This window comes from Callorhinus ursinus, unplaced genomic scaffold (assembly GCF_003265705.2).
Source record: "Callorhinus ursinus isolate GAN/ISIS: 27379988/994484 unplaced genomic scaffold, GSC_fseal_2.0 scaffold10, whole genome shotgun sequence".
Lineage (NCBI taxonomy): Eukaryota > Metazoa > Chordata > Mammalia > Carnivora > Otariidae > Callorhinus > Callorhinus ursinus.
In genome coordinates this window covers 84,970,299-84,982,345 of record NW_027397072.1, presented here as the reverse complement: position 1 = coordinate 84,982,345, position 12,047 = coordinate 84,970,299, and the positions used below count along the sequence as shown (strand labels likewise).

Below are 12,047 nucleotides of genomic sequence, written 5' to 3'. Positions count from 1 at the left end.
CCAAGAGAATGGAAAGAAAAATCTACTTTTCTGTCTTGCCAGATTCTATTCCTAAATAGGTTTTTTTTTAAGTGGTTTGATGAAAATTCACTCTTCACCTATATCAAATTTCCTGAAACTGTCTCTAAAATAACTCGCTGAATCCCTTGTTATTTCTTGATCTCTTAAAAATCCTCAAGCAGTTTGCAGTTTTTAATGTCAATGTCCCCAAGCTGGCTTCCCTCAGAGCAGTAAGAGGGCTGTTTAGCACCCATTCAGACCTCTCCCCGTCACCCCCACCCAACACCAACAGACTTGCAAACAGGGAAACAAGCTTTTAAAGTGATCGTCCTTAAAATGGACACGGCTGCCAAACGCTCTGCTCTTCTCTTCTGCAGCCCGACTCGTAAGTGACATAATTAAAATATTTGTTGACTTGCAGACGTCCTTAAATATTTAGCCAAAATTCATAAGATATTAAACTGAGGCACATCCTCTAAGGAAAATCGATGTCGACACTGATGGGCTTTGTCTGATAAGACAGCTACTGGCACTTTCTAGGCATCTCACTGTGACCTCAGCTTCTTGTAACATTTCTTACTAGTAGGCCACCCCCACAGCTGCTGGGAGAATTATTAAGCTTGTTTAAGTAAATAAATCTTTGCCGCTGCTCCTCCTGGAACATGCTACATACAGAGCTGGCCACAGGAGAAACAGCCTGACTGCAAATCTAAGCCTGTTAATTCAGAGAAGCTGCCCAAGGTGTAGTCCATCCAAAACCACTGTGTTACCGAGTCTTGGGACAGACATACAGACGCCTCCCCCAACAGAGACACCAGACTCTTGGTTCTACCTCAGTTCTACCCACTAAAAGGCTAGCCAATGCTCTGACAGCCCCTAAGAAAAGGATTTGGTGTGTTGGGCTCCAGGGCTCCAAGCACCTCCCTCCCACCACACAGCCACATATGAAGGGAACAGGTGCACAGACCTGAACCACAGTGCACAGACCTGAACCACAGTGCCTAGAGGCAGGCTGGCAGGCCACTCTCGAATTACAATGCTGTTACTACCCAACGTAGAAACCTCCTCACTCACCGCCCCCTCACTCACCAGTGTCCTATTGCAAACCCCACCGTGCTGGTTCTCAATGTGAGGCGCCCATCCCAACACAGGTCACCTGGTTCATTCTGGACCTTCTTTTGTCAGCCAAGCAGTGGAGGAAGCCCCAAGCTTAGGAAGGACGTAACGAATAGTCACCTGGGAACTCAGCAGAAAAGGGCATCCTCACTCCAGACCTTCGTGTCAGACCCTCTGCAGTGGGTCCAGCCACCTGAGTTTTAAGGCCAGCCCTCCAGGGATGCTCATGCCCATCTCAGAGCTGGCGAGTTTGCCCATTTGAGGAGCACCAGCCTACGGGACATGGCAAGGAGGGGCTAGGAGGAGAAGCAAGGCCAAGGATGCTCAGTCATGATCCCCTGTGACCCTGCACAGCTAGCCTTCCCCGGCCATGAGAGTGGAGGCTCTAACTATTCGTTAGGTCCTTCCCAAGCTCGGGCCTTCCTCCACTGCTTGGCTGATGAAGGAAGTTCCAGAATGAACCAATATCCAAGCTCCACTCTTTATCAATGGTTTTCTATCAATGTCTCTCAAATCTTATACCTAATAAAAGCTTATGGTTCTGTTTACATATTTTCAGATACATCTTAACGAAGAGATGGTGGCCTAGCTTCGTGGATAAGAGCAGAGACCCCAAAGACAGCCTGAGTTTGAGTTCCAGACCTGCTGCTTGCTAGCTATGGAAACTTTGGCAAGGTAACCTGCTTTTTCTCTGTACCTTTATCTATAAGGATAAAAACAGGAAGTGTCTTGACAGTTTTGAGAGGATTCAAGGAGTTACTACTTTGTATGAAGTGCTTAGAACAGTAATTGCAATGTGTGATTGTGTGTGTGTGTGTGTGTGTGTGTTCATGGATAAACTAATCACTAAAGAAAATACGATTTTAGCTTTTGTACTAATAAATCAAGTACTTAACATCCATCAGAAATATGTTGAATCCTAATACCCAAAAGGTATTTTAAATTGGCAATTTAACCTCTAGAATCCAAAACACATTTCAAAATCTTTGTAAAATATACAAAGTATTTTAATGACATGTAATCGAATCTGACTTTAGTACTCTAAAATTGAGTGCATGAGATATCACGTTATTCCCTATAACCACCCAGATTACACCTTTCCCACTCTGGAATAATAATAATTGCCATTACTATTATTCTAACTTGTTCCACTCTGTCTTTTTAGCTATCTCAATTTTAGAATGTACAAAATAAAGGAAGCGGCAATCATGAGAAGTCTATCCACCTGCACTCCGCGATATGGCAGTCACTAGCCTCACGGGGCTCCTGGCCACTCCAAAGAAAGAAGGAACGTGATGTGCCCTCAATGCAGGATACATGCCCGATTTCAAAGACTGCACACAAAGAAAACAATGTAAATTATCTCACTTATAAGGCTTTACATTGATTACATGGAGAAATAAAAATATTTTAGATCTCTTGGGTAAAATAAAAATATAAAAATTTATTTTTTAACATAATTTTACAAAATTTACATAATTTTTAACATTTTTAATGTGGCTACATTGAAAATTATGTCCGTGGCTCCCATCTGTGGCCCACAGTAGATTTCAACAGAACAGCACTGCTCCTGACAATCAGTTCAAAGGGTATCTGCAGGGAAACACGCCACATGAGAGCAGACACACAGGATGTTCTGCACCCACGCTCTCCTCCTCCCACAGGGACATGCACAGTTCCGAGGGGCAGGGCCATAGCTATGCACGACGCCTCTAGTATAAGGGGTAACAGTGAATCAACTCCAACGGACAGAAGTCTTTGAAACGAAGGTGATTATAAACTTCGGTACTGTTACCACAGTTAGCAAAGTGCCATTCAGGGTCCAGCCACCGATGACTGTAGTGGCTCAGGGCACGGGGCGGAGTCATTCTGCAGGCAGAAAAGAGAGGGTACACAAGGACACAGCTAGAAGATGCCCTTCTACAAGCCAGGACTGAATTGGCCTGCCCTTTGATCTTGGACTTCCCAGCGTCCAGAAGTGTGAGAAATAAATTTCTGTTGTGCACCCAGCCTGTGTGGTTCTGTTACGGTATCCAGAGCAGACTGATACACACAGTAAGCAAGAACAAGCACACTTCAACTTGCAGACGCTTTCCAGGGTAATGCTGGCTCCTAGCAAAGAATCAAGGACAAAAGTTTCACTCAAACTGCTCACTGAAACAGTCTCCCCTGAAACGGCTCACCTTCAAAGAGTCTACCCACACATAGACCCTGCTCCCACCGCTATCTGCTCACATCTGCCACACGGCAAAGGCATCCACGCAAGGTCTATCATGCTCTTCTTCCTCAGTGCGACGTGCTAGCAGATCAGTAGCCTTACAAAAACATCAGCACCCTTCTGGTGTTCCCTACCTACTGCCTGCTTAGCCACAGAGCTAAGGGCCACAGGGCTCTCCAACGGGACGGACTTACCCTCAAGTTCAAGCTCTGTCCTCCTTGGTGTTGTCCCTGAGCTCTAGTCTCCTCACACAGAAATAAGGGCCAGAGCCCATTTTACCATGTTATTTCAAATATGAAACAGGATGGCACATGTGGAAAGCAATTTGTAAACTATAAATTAACATACAAGTATTAACACCAATTATTTGTATCTGCCTATGGCACTTTGGATCTTCATTAACCACTGACCAGCAAAACTATCAAGAGGAAACTGCAATATTTCAATTTGGAATGTACTTGAAGCTTCTTCTCTTAAAAACATGAAAAATACAAAGGGGACAAAAAAGTAAGGTGGAGCCACTGGGCCCACTGACCAAGCCAGGATAACAAAGGCTTCACCCCGAGTTTCCAGTTCACGCTGGCACACACAATCCACTGAAAAGCATATGGAGCCAAACCTCCAGGTGGTAATGCAACTGGGTTTGTTTTTTGTTTTGCTTTTTGTTTTGTTTATGTTTAGCTGCAGGACTAGAAATGATTAATTTGAGCAAGAATTTACCAACCAGAGAGGCCACCAGACCAAATTCACCCATTGTCTGGACATCCTGGGGCCAAAACCTTCCACAATGTCACAGGTTCTGAGCAGATGTACAAAGATCCCAGAGATCTTTTATTACTCACGTATCAGTGGGAACCTAGAGCCCTAATAACTCGACAGACTCAGAACTCAATATTCATGTGTTTAGTCAGTATTTATTGGGAACCATGTGTATAAGGTATGAACACAAGAAACCACAGGGCAGATTGTAATGTGTGTGCGTGTGTTGGGGGCTGTGGGGGGGTTTAATAACTTGCTAATGTTGATTACACCTTCAGAAATAGACATACTTTGGGATCTCTTCAAAGTAAAATGTAGGAAAAGAAAGAACAGTCTAATTTTTAAAACTGTGTTACTAAAGTGGCCTAAAGAAATAGGAAACTATTTTTACTTTAGCTGCATACTTTTGATAACTGGTTAAAGGCTGTCTTGACCTCCTTCTAAGTTGCCTGAACTCAAGCATTTAACAACATACATGATAGCATTTTTTTAGCGTAGGCCCTTTGAAAACATGCCATGAAGAGTTTCCATCACTCATCTGAAGAAAGAGAAACAATTTGGAAGCTCCATTTGCTATCCCTCTGGATGGGAAAACTAATTCCCTAAGCCTTTGGTGTGAGTCGTGGGGAGTTTCCAGTTCATTTGTGGAAAAAAAAGTTCAGCTTACTAGTTTTCCCAAACATTGTCCACTGCCCTCCCCTGCAGATCCAGCAAGCAATTTTCAGCTCCTCAGCTAGCCAGTCTCATTCTGAATGATGGAGAACCATGTCCCCAAGCTCCCCCCCCCCCAGCACACACTGCAAGTCAGTCTGGGCTGTTAGAAGCATGTGTATCCTAGAGAGCAACAGAGCCTCATTTACCCAGGGCAAATTAAGCTAATGTAAGTTATCAAGTAAAGGACTCCAGGTTATTCCAGGCAATCAGGGAGTCTTTAGGGTATTTCAAAAGGTTGAGTTTGTGCGCATGTAAGGAAGATTTCCCGTGTATTTAATATGAATGATAATGCCTTTCTCAAATACTATGTACATAAGATCTGCTGTTGGTTGGAAAACCTCAATAATCCCCAATGCAAATGACAGGGCAGGGTCACAGATTTCAAGGAACAAGAGAATTTAAGCATACAGCATGTAATAAAGCAAAACTCAAAGCCTGGGAACTGAGCACAGCTATTAGAAATGCGCCTTACACAAGCCCCACCCATTTAAAAGGGGTCAGTTTAGGGGCACCTGGCTGGCTCATATGGCACAGCATATGGGACTTCTGATCTCAGGGTTGTGAGTTCCAGCCCCACATTGGGTGTAAAGATTACTTACAAAGAGAACATACATACATACATAAATAAAGGGCCCGTTTCTCCACAAGTGGGCAGAGGTGGGTGATGGAGCGGTCAGTTCTACGGGTGGTGATGTGCCACCCAATTTCATCCTAAGTTCCATGATCAATACCGTGGTGTGTTTAGGTAGCAGCTGAGAAGCTCTGAGCCCAGGTGAGGCCTACCGGACAGCAAACAGAGTCAAGCACCTCCACAAGCTCCGCACTGCTTAAACTTCTCAATTTCAGCCTCCAAGTCACTACAGCCAGAAGACCACAAACATCCGGCCTTTTTCTCCCATCAAAAGTACATCTAGCCAACCTCAGTGGAAAAAATAATTAAGGTAGGATGTTCCCTTGTTGGTCACTGCTCCACCAGCACGGTTAACACCCCTTTCTTGGGAAATCCCTGTTCCAAACACCCAAACACCTACACCAGCAGCCCCATCTCCCAGTTAAGCCTGTTTCCTCTCCATGCATCCACTAACTACCACCATTCTCTTTGTATACATATAAACGCCGCACATGCTTAATCCTGTTAATTTACCCGTCTATCTAAGAACACCTGGTAAGTGCATTAAGAGAGTGTTGGGAAGCGAAGTTTCGATCTGTTTTGATAAGTTAAAGTAGCCCTGGTTAATTTCAGTTTCATTCATTTTTAAGACTTGAAAAGCACTGCTGCTAACAGTATCAAACGAAATGGCATGAAACACACCCGAATTACTCTCATTCCTACCCAAATCCCTTCCCAGAAGCCAGGAGAAGCCAGGGCTGGGCCTGAACCCGGAAGGGCCTCTCCTACCTGGTCCTGGGCTAAGCCAATGCCCACTGGCCTCTGTGGTTCAGTTTCTGTTTGGGTCAACGGAAGGAGGGGGCCTGCAAGATTTTTAGGTTGCTGGGGCCCAGCACTGGGGCCTCCTCATCCCATTATGCAGACACAAACTTGGCAGATTCAACCTTAAACCTGTTGGCAAAATAAACAAAACCAAATAAAGGGGAAACCGCCAACCGGAATTGTCTGAAGTGACGGAGGCCCACTATACTCGTTTCTGCTTTGTCCCTGAAGCTGTTACAATGCTAAAGTCAGGTGCCTGAGGTTCATCAGTCAATGACCCCCCATCCCCCCACCCAAACCCCCCACCCCCCCACGCCCCGCATCCCGCGCAGACCTTCCAGGGCGATCCTTACTGTCTACAAATTAAAGCGCTTGGCAAATTAGATACCTCCACACAATGCCACGCTAACTGCGCTCACAAGGGAGTTACCTTCAGTGCCTTAAAAATCATACACCGAATTCTTCCAGAACCACTTGGTGGTTAAATCGCCCTGAATAAACCAAGAGGGCAGAGCGATGTGAGAAACTTTCTTTCAGGTGGCTGTAAGAGAGTCATGTAAATCTGGGACAGGACGCAGAGCCTGGAACCCATCACAAAGCGCCCCTCGCCCAGGCGAGGACCTCCTTTATGCGATGTGACAGCAGCTTTGTGCGGGATCATAAATAGTTGCCATAAACACAGTTAAGTTCTCCCGGCCGAGCTCGGCCTCCCGCGTACCCGCGCTGCGGCCGGGCGAACCGGGGCTATTCTTCCCGGAGACTCTCGCCACGGCGATCCTGGCCACCGCACGGTCCCACGCCCGCCCCCGGGTCCGTGCCCGCCGCGGCCAGCCTGCAGGCCGGGCGCCCCCAGTCCCCCCCGCCCCCCGCGCCCGGGGGTCTCTGGTCCCGGGAACGCGCCGCTCAGGCCCCCCTGAGCCCGCCCACCCGCCCGCCGCCGTCGCCGGCGCCCCCGCCCCCCCCCCCCGCGCCGGCCCGGAGGGAGGGTGGAGGGAGCCCGGAAGGCGGGCGGGAAGGTGCGGAGCCGGGAGGTGCCGGGCAGTCGCGGCCGCGGGGGGCCAGGCCGCGGCTGGGCCGAGGGCACCAGCAGGGCGCCGAAGGCACCGGCCCCCCCGGCCCCTACCCGGGCGCGCGCGCCAACTCCACCGCGCGGCCCAAGTTCGCGGCCCCCGCCCCGAACCCGCGCGCAGCGCTTACCTCGCCGTGGGCCGCCCGCCGACGCCGGAGGGCAGCGGCGCGGGTCCCGGGGCGGCGGCCGCTCAGCGCCCGCCCAGGCGCCGCTCTTTGTCTGCGCCGCTCCCTCCTCCCGTCGCTCGGCGGACGCTGCCGGCCCGGGCGGACCCCGCCGGCCCGGCAGCCGCGAGCCTCCCGCCGCCGAGCCCTCCCCGCCGCCTGCCGCCCGCTCGGCCGCGCGGCTCCGGCCTGACGATCCCCGCGGCGGCGGCGGCGGCGGCGGCGACCCTCCCCCGGCGCGCTGCGCCCGCCTCCTCCGCGCGCTTCCTCCTCCTCCTCCTCCCGCCGCTCCTCCCCGGCCGCGCCGCGACACCGCCCAGGGGCCGACCCGGGCCCGCGCTCCGGGCGGGGGCCCGACACCCACCTGGGGGCGCGCAGGCAGCGCCGGGGCCCGCAGCTCGGCCGGCCTCGGCCACGGCCCGGAGACCAGACGCACCGGAGCGGCGGGCGCGAGGGGGGCGCGCGGGGCTGGCGCCGACGGGGAAGAGAGGTCCCCGCTTCCCAATCTGCCCGCTCGGGGCGTGGGGCAGCGATGGGGGTGAGCCAACGAGAGAGGAAATAAAGGCAGCAACTTCCAGCCTCAAGTGATTGCTGGGTGGCCTTTTCATCCTCTTTTTGTTTGATTTTCTTATCACGACGCTCTAGTTGTTTGGCGACCGGCCCCCTCCCGGAAGCATTCCCACGGCACTCTCAGCAAAGCAGGCCTGTGGTCCATCAGGAAAGTGACTTACATAAAAATGTCACTTCCTTTCTGTAATTGCTTCTGGGCATTTCTATTTATTTGCCTTGTATCTATTTACTTTCACAGACACTTTTGTACTCCATCATTCCGGTCGGAAGCACTTCTTAAGAGGAAAAGAGGAAACCCAGCCCCTGCCGCCTCCCATGCCTGCTGTCCAGCTCAAGCGCGCCCACCAGGCAGAATCCTGGAAGGAGCTGCCAGCATGTGGGCCCCCAAGGAGTTACCACTCCTCGTGGGACTGGTCCAGTCACGCGGCCACACGTAGGGCCTTACCTGTAAACAAATTTGGAAGATTAAAACCCAAGACGAAGGGGAAAGAAAAGTTTTCCTATAACAGGCACATGCATCCAGATGTCTGTTCTCCAGTCTCCTTCCCATATGGCTTCCCAAAAGGAAATACTACTATTCAGATTCTGATTTCCTGACGGAATAGCCTGGATCCATGTTAATGAGATTCTTTCTTAGGCTCCTGGTTTCTCATTATTATTAAAGCAATAATAATTTACCCAAGGCGACAAGGCTATATCATCTGAATCATTCATCCCCTGCCTTGTTCCCAAAAGGAAGTACCCAAGTAGGGTAACAAGAACCAGTATAACTTTGAAGTCACAGTATAGTGTTTGACCATCTGCTTTTTTGACTGTGGAACCTTGTACAGGGGTTTCTTAACCCATCTAAAATCTAACAAATGGAGAGATCATATTTACCTAGCTCCTCTGTCAGTCCCTGGCATCCTTCCTGACTATAGGGAGCACTCAGGTCACTAGTTGGAAGTAGGTACAGTGTACTGAGCAGCCATGAGTCCAAGATCGGAATCTGGATAGCCTCCTTCTCTTTGACCTTGGGAGAAAAGATACCTCAGTCATCCTTTTGTCTTACTAATAAGGAAAGCAGAATCATAATAAATGGTCTGGCCCAATTTTAAATTAGTTTACCCAAAATACATATAATAACATTGACCCAGTTTTTAACTTGTCTGCTTTGTAAACCACCACTGAATCATCGTTGTCGAACTCCTCTTCCTTTTTCCTTCCTTTACGAAGGTAAAGTCCCCAAGGACATTCTCTACCTAAAACCCAATGTCCCTTTCTTAATCTTTATCCTATGCAGTTTTCAGAAGCACCTGGCATTTCTGCTATTACCTGAAATTCAGTCATCTTCATTTATCTAACACAGCTACCTTTCTGACCTTTCCACATCTGTCCCTTATAGGGCATGTTGTCCTTCCAGCGTCTAACAGTAATATTCCCGAAGCAGAATTTGGCCCTTTGTTTTTATTTTGATAACGTGCCTTTTTTTTTAAGAGAGTTGATCATTTTTATTTGTTTATTTTATTTTATTTTATTTTATTTTGTATGCTTCCAGTCTGGATGTTCAGCGATTAACTCCCAGATCTGTAGCCTTAGAGAGTTCCCCAGCTGGTCTGCAGTCTCTCTGGGCAGCTCATCATCTCTTCAATATCACCAGGTCCAGAATGAAATTTATCTCCTTCCCAAAGTAGCTCCTCCTCCACCGTCTCAGGCTTGGCCAAGAATCCACCAGGCATCTCAGCCCCTGGGAGAAACTTCACTGCAATTCCATTTTTTCCTTCCCTCTTCCAAGCTCTCCCCAAGGGTAGTGAGGAGAGAGCACTAGATGACATTGGGATCCCTCTCAGTCTAAATCCTCCTGATTCTGAGTCCTGGTGATCTTGAAACAGTTCTTTGTATCTTCTTTTTCCTTTCCAGTGGTACCTTCCAAATTTTTACATTATTACTGATAATACTTATGAAACTTCTTTTAGTTCTTTTATATATATATGTATGTATGTATATATATATATAAAATCTGTAACTCACACATGATAGTATTATCCTCATTATACACATGAAAACAATAGAAACAGTAAGTGAAGGAACTGGGGTCAGAACGGAACATACTTGACTCCAAAATTCGTGTTTTTTCCAGTATACCCATTACCTTCCAACTAGCCTCCTGTCACTCACTTCCTCCCATCTCCCAAATTTATGCTGGATATCAGTGTCACTGTAGTTTTCCTAAAAATTGCATCTATCCGGCCTTACCCCTGATCAAGAAATAACCATGGCTCCCCATTGCCCACCACAGTTCCTCAAAAGTTCTCTGACAGCAGAAGACTTGAGCCTTTGCTCCTGAGAAAGCTGAGGAACTGAGCCCTAAGAGGCCTATATTCGTTTCCCTGGGGCAATCTTAATAAATTACCTCAAACTGTATGACTTAAAACACAGGATTTTATTCTCACAGACTTCTGGAGGCCAGAGTCTGAAATCAAGGTGTCAGCATACTCTCTCAGAAGGCTCTAGGGGAGAATCCTTCCCTGCCTCTTCCAGCTTCTGGGGGCTCCAGACATGCCCTGACTTGTGGAAACGTCACTCCAATCTCTTCCTCTGTCTTCCCATGGCCTGATCCCCTGTGTGTTCTGGCCCCTTCTCTCTTGCCATTGGATTTAGAGGCCTCCCCCGACCATTCCAGGATGATCGCATCTTGAGAATCCTTACTTATAACAGCTACAAAGATCTTTTTTCTAAATAAGATCACATTCACAGGTTCCACATGAACATATCTTTGGGGCCACCATTCAACATGGGGGAGACATTTCTTTCAAGCTGATGTTTTGTCTGAAAATGTATCTCTCTGCATCCCACTCCATTAGTATGCCCTGTTTGTTTTACTATTGAAATGTCTTCAGTAATGAAATACTGAAAGTGAAAAGGTATAAACCTGGGGCACCTGGGTGGCTCAGTTGGTTAAGCGTCCGACTCCTGATTTCGACTCAGCGTTGGGAGATCCAGCCCCGCCATGTTAAGATTCTCTCTCTCTCCCTTCCTCACTCTCTCGATAATGAAAAGAAAAAGAAAAGGTATAAGCCTTTCCCCCAAATCAATTCAACGTTAAATCCTAAGACTTATGTTTCGAAGTCCTCTCAAACTTAGTCCTACCACAGCAATCACATTGTTGACTCTGTCCCAATATAAGCTATTTACTCCAGTCACTCTGCTCCCCTCCCTGTGCCCCACATGGTCACACCTCAGTAGTGCAGACACAGGAGGGAATTCCTCATCCCCCTCCTCTTCCTTCAGAGTTCCATTCAGAGCCCCCTCATTGGACTCATGGGAAACCCAAGGTAAGGTTGGGGGTGTTGGGTCAGGCTTCAGAGGCCTGCAGCCTGCCTACAAGCCCATGACTTGAGATCATTTAACCTCTCTGGATCTCAAATAGAAGTAACACTGCTCTTACAAAAAGCTGTGAGTATAAGTGAGATAATGTAAACATGTCTCAACTGTGTGTTTGGCACACGGTAAACACTCATACCAGCTTTTCTATGACCTTTTATTTCAACGTCCAATTTAATTAAACATACCTGGTCTATTTCTATTTGTAAGGCATTATGAGAGAGAACTTGGGAGAAATAAGTATAAGGTGAGATTTTAATCTCAGAGGAAGGATAGCACCAGGACACAAATAACTCTAATATAAAACTAAATATGAAAAGCACCAGGTGAAATATGTTCGGGGAGTCAAAGGAGTCTTTAGATTTTATGAAAGGTGGTGGCATTGGGAGTGGACCTTGAGAGACTTTGGTGGCCCTCCAGCCAGCCCCCTTCCTGGTTGTAGGGCGGCCCCCAGCTGACCTTGGGGGAAGCAGAGTGGGCTTTTCCCTCTCCTCCGCCGCAAAAGCCTTGTAAGAATGAATGGTCGGGGGTTGACCGGTAGAAACTTCTCACTCAGGACTTTGAAACTGGAAAGTGTGGTAGAGAAGAGGAAGAGGAGATTCAGTTTGCTTCCTTACAGAGATGTTAACCTGCTTGGTTCTT

The 12,047-nt window shown here is 48.1% G+C and overlaps 1 protein-coding gene across 1 annotated transcript in view; it reads right to left on the bottom strand.

Annotated features, from left to right (window-relative positions):
- The window catches only part of NCK2 (NCK adaptor protein 2), a 145,841-nt gene extending 138,267 nt beyond the window's left edge, over positions 1–7,574 (bottom strand). Inside the window, exon 1 of the mRNA XM_025869092.2 lies at positions 7,437–7,574. The gene's annotated coding sequence lies outside the window, so the exon portion shown is untranslated. The remainder of the gene's footprint in view (positions 1–7,436) is intronic.
- Between the last annotated feature and the right edge of the window lie 4,473 nt (positions 7,575–12,047).